The sequence below is a fragment of the Chenopodium quinoa genome, unplaced genomic scaffold (assembly GCF_001683475.1).
Source record: "Chenopodium quinoa cultivar QQ74 unplaced genomic scaffold, ASM168347v1, whole genome shotgun sequence".
Classification (NCBI taxonomy): Eukaryota; Viridiplantae; Streptophyta; class Magnoliopsida; order Caryophyllales; family Amaranthaceae; genus Chenopodium; species Chenopodium quinoa.
The window spans coordinates 1-9487 of NW_018742776.1; the positions used below are offsets into that span (position 1 = coordinate 1).

The 9487-nt window shown below is 35.7% G+C and overlaps 1 pseudogene; it reads right to left on the reverse strand.

Moving 5' to 3' along the window:
* Window positions 1-584: 584 nt before the first annotated feature.
* LOC110724900 lies at window positions 585-4816 on the reverse strand (annotated as a pseudogene).
* Window positions 4817-9487: the final 4671 nt, after the last annotated feature.

A 9487-nucleotide genomic window follows, 5' to 3' on the forward strand; every position in this document is an offset into this window, starting at 1 on the left:
TAACATCAAATGTCACGCCCAAATCCGCAAAAAAGTGGTAAGCTTGTAGGGCCAAAATGGGCCGACCAAGTTCGGGTTTTTTAACCAAAAAGGTTTTTTTTTTCTTTTTTTTTTTTTCAAACCCGCTCTATTTTCGAGCTGGATCGAGTTGAGCCATAGTTGATCACCTCTACCCCTAGGGTGTCCAATCTCATACTTTGGGGGTTTAGTTGTTTAGGCATGGGTTTTAAATTTACAAATTTCTCAAACAAATATATGGTGTGAATGTTAGTCATTCTAAATCCATACAACCAAAATTTCATGAACCAAACATCCTCCACTAGTATGTATAATAAACACTTGTAATATATTGCAAGGTCAATTGTTATAATTTCCTAAAATTCTTCAAAACTACATGAAAACCAAGATTTAAGTCCCTAAACATCCTTATCCAGTTATCCTAAACCCTTAAGATTTCAAGATAATTTAGTTCAGGTTTTCTACGGTTGGGTTTAAATCAATTGGGTTTCGGTTTAATCATTTTTGACAAATACATGTTGACATTTTAAAACTGGGTTAAATGAGCAAAATTTTTACCAGCTAAATTTGCATAATTAAGAATCATATTTCCAACTTCCAAGGGTGAAGAGTAATGTGTAATTATAGCAGAATGAAACTGCACAATACATACAAAATCGTTTACTGTAGTGTTTCAACAAGGCAGCAAACTACGTATAGGACCTGTCATAATAAGCTTTCATGTATAAATGCTCAAGAAAAAAAATATATGCCACCCACTTGAAAGCCTCGCTATAACTCTGAATATCAGGAAGGTGGTTTATGGTGTGTAAACTGTAAAGCCTACTCAGTAATTCGGCATTTGGCCTAATTTAGGCTACTATATTCAATCATTTGAGGGAATTCTCAATGTCAATCACAAAACGATATTTCACGTCCCTCTTAATGAGCCTCTCAATAGCTTCATTTGCATATTCAATAGGAACAACTTCTACATTCGGGTATACTTTATTTGCAGCGCAGAACTCCAGCATCTCTTGAGTGACTTTAGTACCACCGGTTATACTACCAGAGAAAGTCTTCATACCTGCCAGAAAAATCACAAGATATAGAGAAAAGTAATGGAAGCTGCATATATAGGATCTAATTTGCACGAAATTCAGCAGTCCAGTTCTATTGGTAGACAAACCTAATAAAAGACTCGCAGGACTAAATTTCACTTCACTTGGGAAGCCCACCAGAACATACGCACCAAATGTCTTTAGAAGCCACAAATATGGCTCAAACTGGTGATCTCCTGATGCAGTATCTACTATAAAGTCCAATGATCCAGTGAGGGCCTAGAAGAAACGTATCAGATCAGTCGAGAACAACAAAGTGGAGAGCTATAGTAATACATATAAGTTCAGCAATAATCACCTTCATTGCCGTTCATCAGATGAAATAACAAAATTGTCTGCCCGAGTACACTCAAGGCCTCCTCTTTCTTTGATATACTGGTGCTAAAAACAGTAACTTTCAGTCCAAAAGCCTTACCAAACTTAACGGCCATATGTCCAAGACACCTAGCCCAACCACCCCAAGACTTTTACCAGGTTGGTTCATATTATGGCGAATCATGGGAGAATAAACAGTAATTCCAGCGCATAATAGTGGTGCTGCTAAGTGTGAGGGAAGATTGTCAGGAATCCGATAGCAGTATCTGAAAATTCAGCAGGGAAAGATTTTAATTAGGTTCTTTTTATAATATTTCTTAAAAGCCCCTTTACTAAATTCTTGTTCAAAATGACACTGGTGATGTTGCTCTACCCTCAAGTTTACTACTGGAGAAATAAACGCAACCATTACAGGACTTAGGATGGAGTACTCTGTCATCATCCACACAAATGAAAAGAGAAAGTGAAAGTGGTGAGATACTTATCAATATAAAAACCTATGGGTCATATTCCAACAAGTTGTGCACTTCCAAAATACAGGTCCTTCTTTTAGGAAATAGGATGAATCTCCGTCAACTGTTGTTATAACTTATAAGCTATAAGGAATAGCACAGGGTATGCATTTGCTAACAATTGACTTAGCTTTGGATAGAACTAAGAAAAGATATGTGTGATTAAGGGAAGAGGATGAAGATTGGTTAATTAATTTCAGGAAAACAGTTAAATATGGATAATTGCAAGCTTTTGAGGGGCTTGCTCTCTCCCAAATTGTAATACAGAGTACATTTTTATTTTATTTTTTTGTTTGAAAACATAGAGAGTACAATGTAACACAAAAATCATCATCGATATTCAACCTATTTTCTTTCTCCCAGAATTATGTAATTATAAAGCCTCTATCTAACTAACAAACTACTCAATTCTACAAGCCACTAATAACGCCTATTATGCTGCTACTTAAAGTGCCCCAACCTTAATACTGATGCATAGCAGCAATTACAGGTGTACTACTCCAACTTGTTACTTTGTTAGTCATCTTTCATGATTATCTTAAACAATTTTTCATGTTCAAATATAAAATGAAGTGTGTTAGTGTCCAAGAATTGAACCATAATAGGATAACATATTGAATTCTAGACATTGAATAAGCATGAAGAAACAATGAAGTACCTGAAAAATAACACATCTACTAAACTAGAGATTTTTGAACCCCATATCAACAATCTATGAAAAACGACAATATACTGGTTTCTAGATCATTCTTTATTTAAAATATTCAAACACTGGCATGCTAAAAACAAGTAAAGGTACATAAGGAAAAGATTTTCTTGTACACATATTGATGTAATACAACAAACTTTCAAGACACATTGAGAGAAAAAGAGCCATCTATAATTAGCACATAGGAACCATTGTAAGAAAGCTAAGAAGCTGTGTTGAAATAGCCTTCAGCTACCTAATTCTATTATATCCAATGGGCAGGAACGAACCCACTGAGCAATGAAAGAAAAATGCATAGAAATGGCTAACAACTAAAATAGTTGGACTTAAAAGCAATAGGAAGCTATCAATTACTGCAACCAGCAAATATAATAGCTAAATGTGTCAATATAGGTTGTAATGTTACTCAAATATCAAACATCTTCCTCTAGGCTGCAAAGATGCTAGCTAAAGTCATTTAAAGACGGAAACTTAACACAGGATTCTACAGCGAGGTTTTGTCTAGACTCCTGATTATAATCAGTTTAAAACAAGTCATCCAGATCTACTCTACAATTAAAAAAATAAAAAAATAAATAAAAATAGCTTTAATCTATACATACATAGTCCATAATGCTCTTGTGTACAAGTGTATATTATTTATAAATGTGTCGCTGTGATCTCAATGAGAAAGAAGGAAATTAAAATTGCTTGATAATTACCTTTCATGAACGACAATAGAGCTAGAGTAACCACCTTTTGTGACTGTACCATCTGCATCCACTCCATTAAAGGTAAAGACTGAACCTTTCACACAATTCACCTCCATCCCCTCATTACAATACTCACAATCTCGACATGAGTTGACATAAGTCCCCACTCCAACATGATCCCCAACTTTGAAACGATCAACATTCTGCCCAACCTCTTTCACTATTCCAACTATCTCATGGCTAAACACAGAAAACACAATTTCATCAGATCCAGAAGGCTAATTTCAGTGTTTTACATTTCATTTGCTATTAGACTATATAGCTACATACCCAGGCACCACAGGATATTTGGAGTCTCTATGAAGGTTCTTTGTCCAAACCACATCCGCATAACACACTCCACAATGTGTAATTTTAATTGATACATCATCCGCTGCAACAGCCCTAATAAGTGCACTTATAATTCAGTACATAAACTCCTCATAAAATGGTGCATCCACGTAAGAAAAAATGCAATACCCTTCATCATACCTGCGATTAAATTCATAAGGCGATAGAACCCCTGATGGATCTCTAGCTGCCCATCCTAGGCAATTCGCATGTGTAGTCTCGGGAGCCATACTCAGCTGATTCTGTAAATGGCAATAAGTAGCAAATATATATCAAGTTTAACAGTGGATTAAGCTTTTTCACCGCTTATGCATTGAGCTTGCCTCCCTATTTAACAAGGAGGGTCACATTTACAATGCAATACACATTACTTAAGGTACCCAGGTAGGTAGGGATGACTGAAAAGGATCCTACTGACTCGGCACCTCTCTTTCACACACTACTTTGAATATGAAGAATTAAAGCTCCCTGGATCCTAATACGTTATGTATAATTCCAGTAAAACATCAACATGTAACTAATCAAAAAACTTTGACATTTTATTATTGTCATTTTGCTATACTACAATCTACATCAGATATTTATTTAAAAATAAAAAATTAGTTACAAAATCTAAATTACATATTCTAATACTTCAAAGTTAATTTGATTCCACACTTTGATATCATGAGAAGTATAATTAGGAATTAAAATTTAACAGAGAATTCAATATTACTCCTATACCATAAAATAAAAGTCTGCCCAACAAAAATAATTTCCTAATTAACAAATATAGAACTTAATATCTCATTAACATACAGGACAATTTAATTGAAAAATTAAGTAAAATTGAATTGATTAATACTTCATATACAATTTTGAAACATGGAATTTCAATCAAATGAAGAAAATCATACAAAATCACAAGCCAAAAAAATAAAATGCGACGAATTGACGACAATAGAAATTATGATGGAATTAATGCTAACAAAAATAAAATTTAAAACGAACCTGAATTTTAGTGGGGTTGAGTGAAGTGAGAAGTTGCAGAGATAAATTATAAAATTATGAAATGAATTGATTAATTTTTGATATTCATAGAGGGGTTGGTGAGAGAGAGCATTCGATTAATCATCAATTGCGTCAATGGTTCAAACTTATGGTGATTCAATCGCTTACTCTGTTCGTCATAGAAAGACTTTCTACTCTTCTCGAATTTGATGCGCTCAGCTCTTACGAGTTACGAGAAAGATCAAAGATGAAGTTCAAACTTCGTTGGGATTGGCTAGAGCTAAAATTAGGTTCGGGTAGAGGTGATCATTGGGCGGGGCGGGACGGGACGAGACGATCTTAGCTTCGGGTCGGATTTTTGTGCCCAAACCCGCCCAAAATGGCTGGGCCTAACCCAATTTTGGGTCGAAATTTTTTGCCCAAAACCCGTTCAAAATCGGGCCGTGCCATACTTGATCAGCTCTAGGTTCGGGTAAAGATGGGCATGGGTTATGCTGTATAGGTCACGTATCAATACCAGAGTATCTTGTGCTCAAGCAGGTCGTATTTATAATGTGGGCTCGTGTCATGCTGAGCTCATGTTGGTCTTTTATAAACGAGGCCCAGGTACAACCCCTACTGCGTGTCGGGTCATGCTGACGGGCACTTAATAATTTATGGGTAAATTGGTCAACCAGCCTATCGTGATCGTGCTACAATTGTTATTGAAGCGCATGCGACAACTCATGCCCGTGTGCTTATTGTGCCGTGTTGGGTTGAGCTAATTTCGTGTCGTGTCTAACCGACCATTATATTAGCCTGGCCCAATTTCGTCTCTAGGTGTGGACTTGGTAAAACCAATTCGATTTAAATTAATTTTTGGAGGCAAGTTGAGTTATCCAATTCATATATGTCTCATATTCAATGTTGGATTATTTGAATTGACCCTACTTGATGTAAATATGAACGAAATTGATGCATTTTGCATGATTATACTTCATAAATGTTAATAGATTTGAAAGTTATCTAATTTGATACAAATTGTAAATGAAATACTTATCGCCTGAATATGAACTAAATCGTACTTAGACTGATTACCAATTTACCATCGTTGGTTATGCAGATTAAGTTTGGTGTCCAATTGTTCGTTGTAAGTATTAGTGTAACATAATGCTATTTCTTTATTGCTTACGCATGTGCTTGGAATCAAGTCAAACCACTTTATTATCATTTAAAACCACTCAAACCACTAAATATTTTGTATAGTGTACATACAAGTTTTTACAAATTTAATTACTTCCTCCGTTAATGGTTAGTTGAAACATATACTATAAATAGGTGTTACCTATTATTTGCAACAAACTTATTTTTTTTCTTTTTTTAGTAACTTTTTAATGACAAAATTACCGTCCTGCCCTTGATAAAAACTGATTATATACTAACCTACTTTGTTATTCTAATTAAATATCCCTATTATCCACAAATCTAACTTAATGATTCCCACCAAAATTACCCTCACCTAGATCCCCTTTCCCAACCATTCATCAGATCCCTCTTCATCTTCTCACAAACCCTTGTCAATTCGTCCCTCAACTACCTCCATTAATGAGGTTGTTCACACCTTTACCTCTAGAGATCGTTCCAGATTTCACCACACTTTCTCTCTCTTCTCTTCTTTGGATCTGGTTTACCTCATTCAATTCATCCCTCAACTACCTCCATTAATGAGGTTGTTCAGTCATTTAAATCTGGAAAGCGTTCCAGATGACAACACCTCTCTCTTCTCTTCTTTTGATCTATTTTACCTCACTCTCTCTCTTTTCCTCTGTCGATCTGGTTTACCTCACTCTCTGTCATCGTTGAAACCCTAATTTCTGTAGATCTGGTTTACCTACTTTCTTCTTTGAAAAACCTAAAAAAATGAGTTCCCCAAACGAGAAGAAACCAGATGAGGACGTAATTGCGACCTACAAATGCCAGCGTCGTACTGGGAAGATGAGGTTGATTGGAACCCGTAGGGCAACTTACCTGGATATCCGCCGTATGTATGGTGTGGGTGCGAAGCTTGCTCCTTACGACTCTGATGAGGAAGGTGAGGGATCTAAGGTTGTAGATCTAGGCAACAAGGGTGAGGGTTCGAAGAAGAAGGGTCTTGTTGTTGATGTTGTGAAGAGTGAGGTTGCTGAACCCCCTTCTGTAGCCCCTACGCCGGAGAAGACTGTAGAGGAGGCGGTAGATCTGGGTAGATCTCGGGCTACTGGAGTTGTCACTAGCAAGAAAAGGGTAGATCTGGGTCCCCTGTTGACGAGGTTGTTAATGGTGGTGTGGATGACAACCCTTCTAACTAATTCCGTAGCGTAACTCTTTTCCGACCCTTAAATTTTTGGATTTATTGCGTTCAATTACTATGAGTCTCTGATTTGCTTGCTGGATGTGATAATTAGCCTCTATTTGCTATGTCGTGCCTTATTGGTAGTAATTGTTGCATGATGTTGGTAATTTGTGGCTTATGATTACTAAATTGTGGGTTGTTGTTGATAAATGTGGGCATTATTGTTAAATTATGGCGTTTTTGAGTTCTGTTCTGGCAAGCTATTTAAACACCCTTACTTTGTGGCTATATTAGCCTCTGTTGTTATGATAAATGTGGGTAATTTGTGGCTACTGTTGAGAATTTGTTGGCTATTTGTGATAATTTCTGTCAGATCTTGATAAATTCTTATTATTGGCTATATGTTTGCTTGTGTTTGGGAATTAGGTTGTTATATCAGCCTCTGTGTATGACTTGCTGCATATCCTCAAACTTAGGGTTAGCATTCTCTGCAGCATGGAGTAGATGACTTAAAACCCATTTTAGTCTTGCTATCTTATGGTTGGATGTCAGGGTGATTTGTGCTTGTATGCGTTCTGAGTCTCCCTTTTTTCTTTAACTTGTGGATGGTGACATGTAAGATTTTGAGCTCCATAACTTCTCTCAGTTGTCCTCTTGTACAAAGGGATTGATTGCAGAAACTCATCTGTGTACTCTGTTGGTTTGGGTCCAATTTTTCCAAGCTTCTTGCTTCTGACATCTATCACATTCCCACTGCCATTTGGGACTTTATGTCTTTGAATAACCTCTGAGTTGTTGACCTGTGGACATTGAACTCGAGTGCTTGTTGTATTAAAAACCCTCTTGGTAATTCCCCACCTTCCAGCTTCAATAAAACAACATTAACAATTTCTCTTTTTTGGGAAACAGTTAGCTCTTTCTTGGCTTTGGGATGCTGTATTGCTTCTTCATGTAACACATTGTCTTCATTGTTGTGAGTTCCTTCATTGCTTGAATCATTGTCTTCCATATTGCCTTCATCATTTAGCATTTGATCAATGCTGAAAAAATCATCATCCAAAATGTCTGCCATGGTTGATAATCTAATGATCTTGAGTTCCACAGATTTGAGGACTGGTAATGAAGTGGGGTGGCTGTTTTTTGTTGTTGTGCTGAGCTGAACCAGAAAAACCTAAGGAGATGAAGATGCTGCTTCTAACTTAGCACTAATTAGGTTTAGGATGATAGCTTGCTTCTGTAATTTATGAAGAAACAATGGTGTAATATGGATTTGTGACTTTTGGTTTTTATGTGAACTTTGACTTCTGTTTTCTGGCAGGTTGTTTAAATACCCTCCCTTGAATGAAAAATTCAAGCGAAGGGAAAAATTTGGTGTGAAATGTGACTTGTGTTTTTCTGGCAGGTAGTTTAAATACCCTCCCTTGAATGAAAAATTCAAGTGGAGGGAAAAAATTGGTGTGAAAATAGAGTGAAATGTTTGGAGGGAAAAAATTTTCCCCAAAAATTTCAGATTCTATCTCCTCTTTAAAAGAATCCGAGCCCCCCTTTCCCTCCTTTTTATTCAATTAATCACATGCCCCTATTTACAACTACCCTCACCTAAACACCCTTTAAAAGTTTTGCATTGGCCTCCGCCCGGTACAATTGTTGCAACTTACCATTAATGGAGGAAGTATATTGATTTTGAGAGGTAGATATTTAAAGATATTGTGAACAACAACATTGAAAATTTGTTACTGAATTGAGATCAAATCTTGAGCGATTTCCATAGAAGATGTCCAAAAGTATCAAAATTCCTCAATTATGCCCCTCCATTTTTTTAAAAAAAAACAAAATTCTCAATCTTCCGTCCATGTCAACAATTATTACAAATATCAAATATTATTTTTAACTTTTGCGGTTTTATATTGTTAAAAGAAGCTGGTTTTTTTTTTCCTTATGTGAATAGTAAATTGGAAATTTTGTAAAATAGAGACTAATTAAAGAATTTTGACAAACTTTGAGCATTTTGTATGAAAATCACTCTCAAATCTTTTCTTTTTACACTTTGTGGCTTTATTTCTCCCAAAAATTTCTTAAAGTTTCGTAAATTACTTCAATTAACCATTTATCGCAAATTCCTTTGAAAACCCTCAAAGAATAAAATTTGAAAATTTTAGAGATATATAATAAATTAATAATTGACATTAGACTCAAATAGACCTAAATTGTTCCAAACCAAACTAATTATTTTTTAATTTTATTTATAAAAAATTATTTTCAAATTGATTCCGACTTAAATAAACCCAAATTCTTAATCTAATAAGTATTTAGATTCTAAATGACCCGATTGTCACCCTCTAGGGCTCTACTTGTAGGCCCCATAGAGAACTGTTAAAACTCAAAACAAACGCCTATAGGCTGACTTCACTATTTTCGTCTCCTTCTAACACACTACCCCTCTTAAGCTA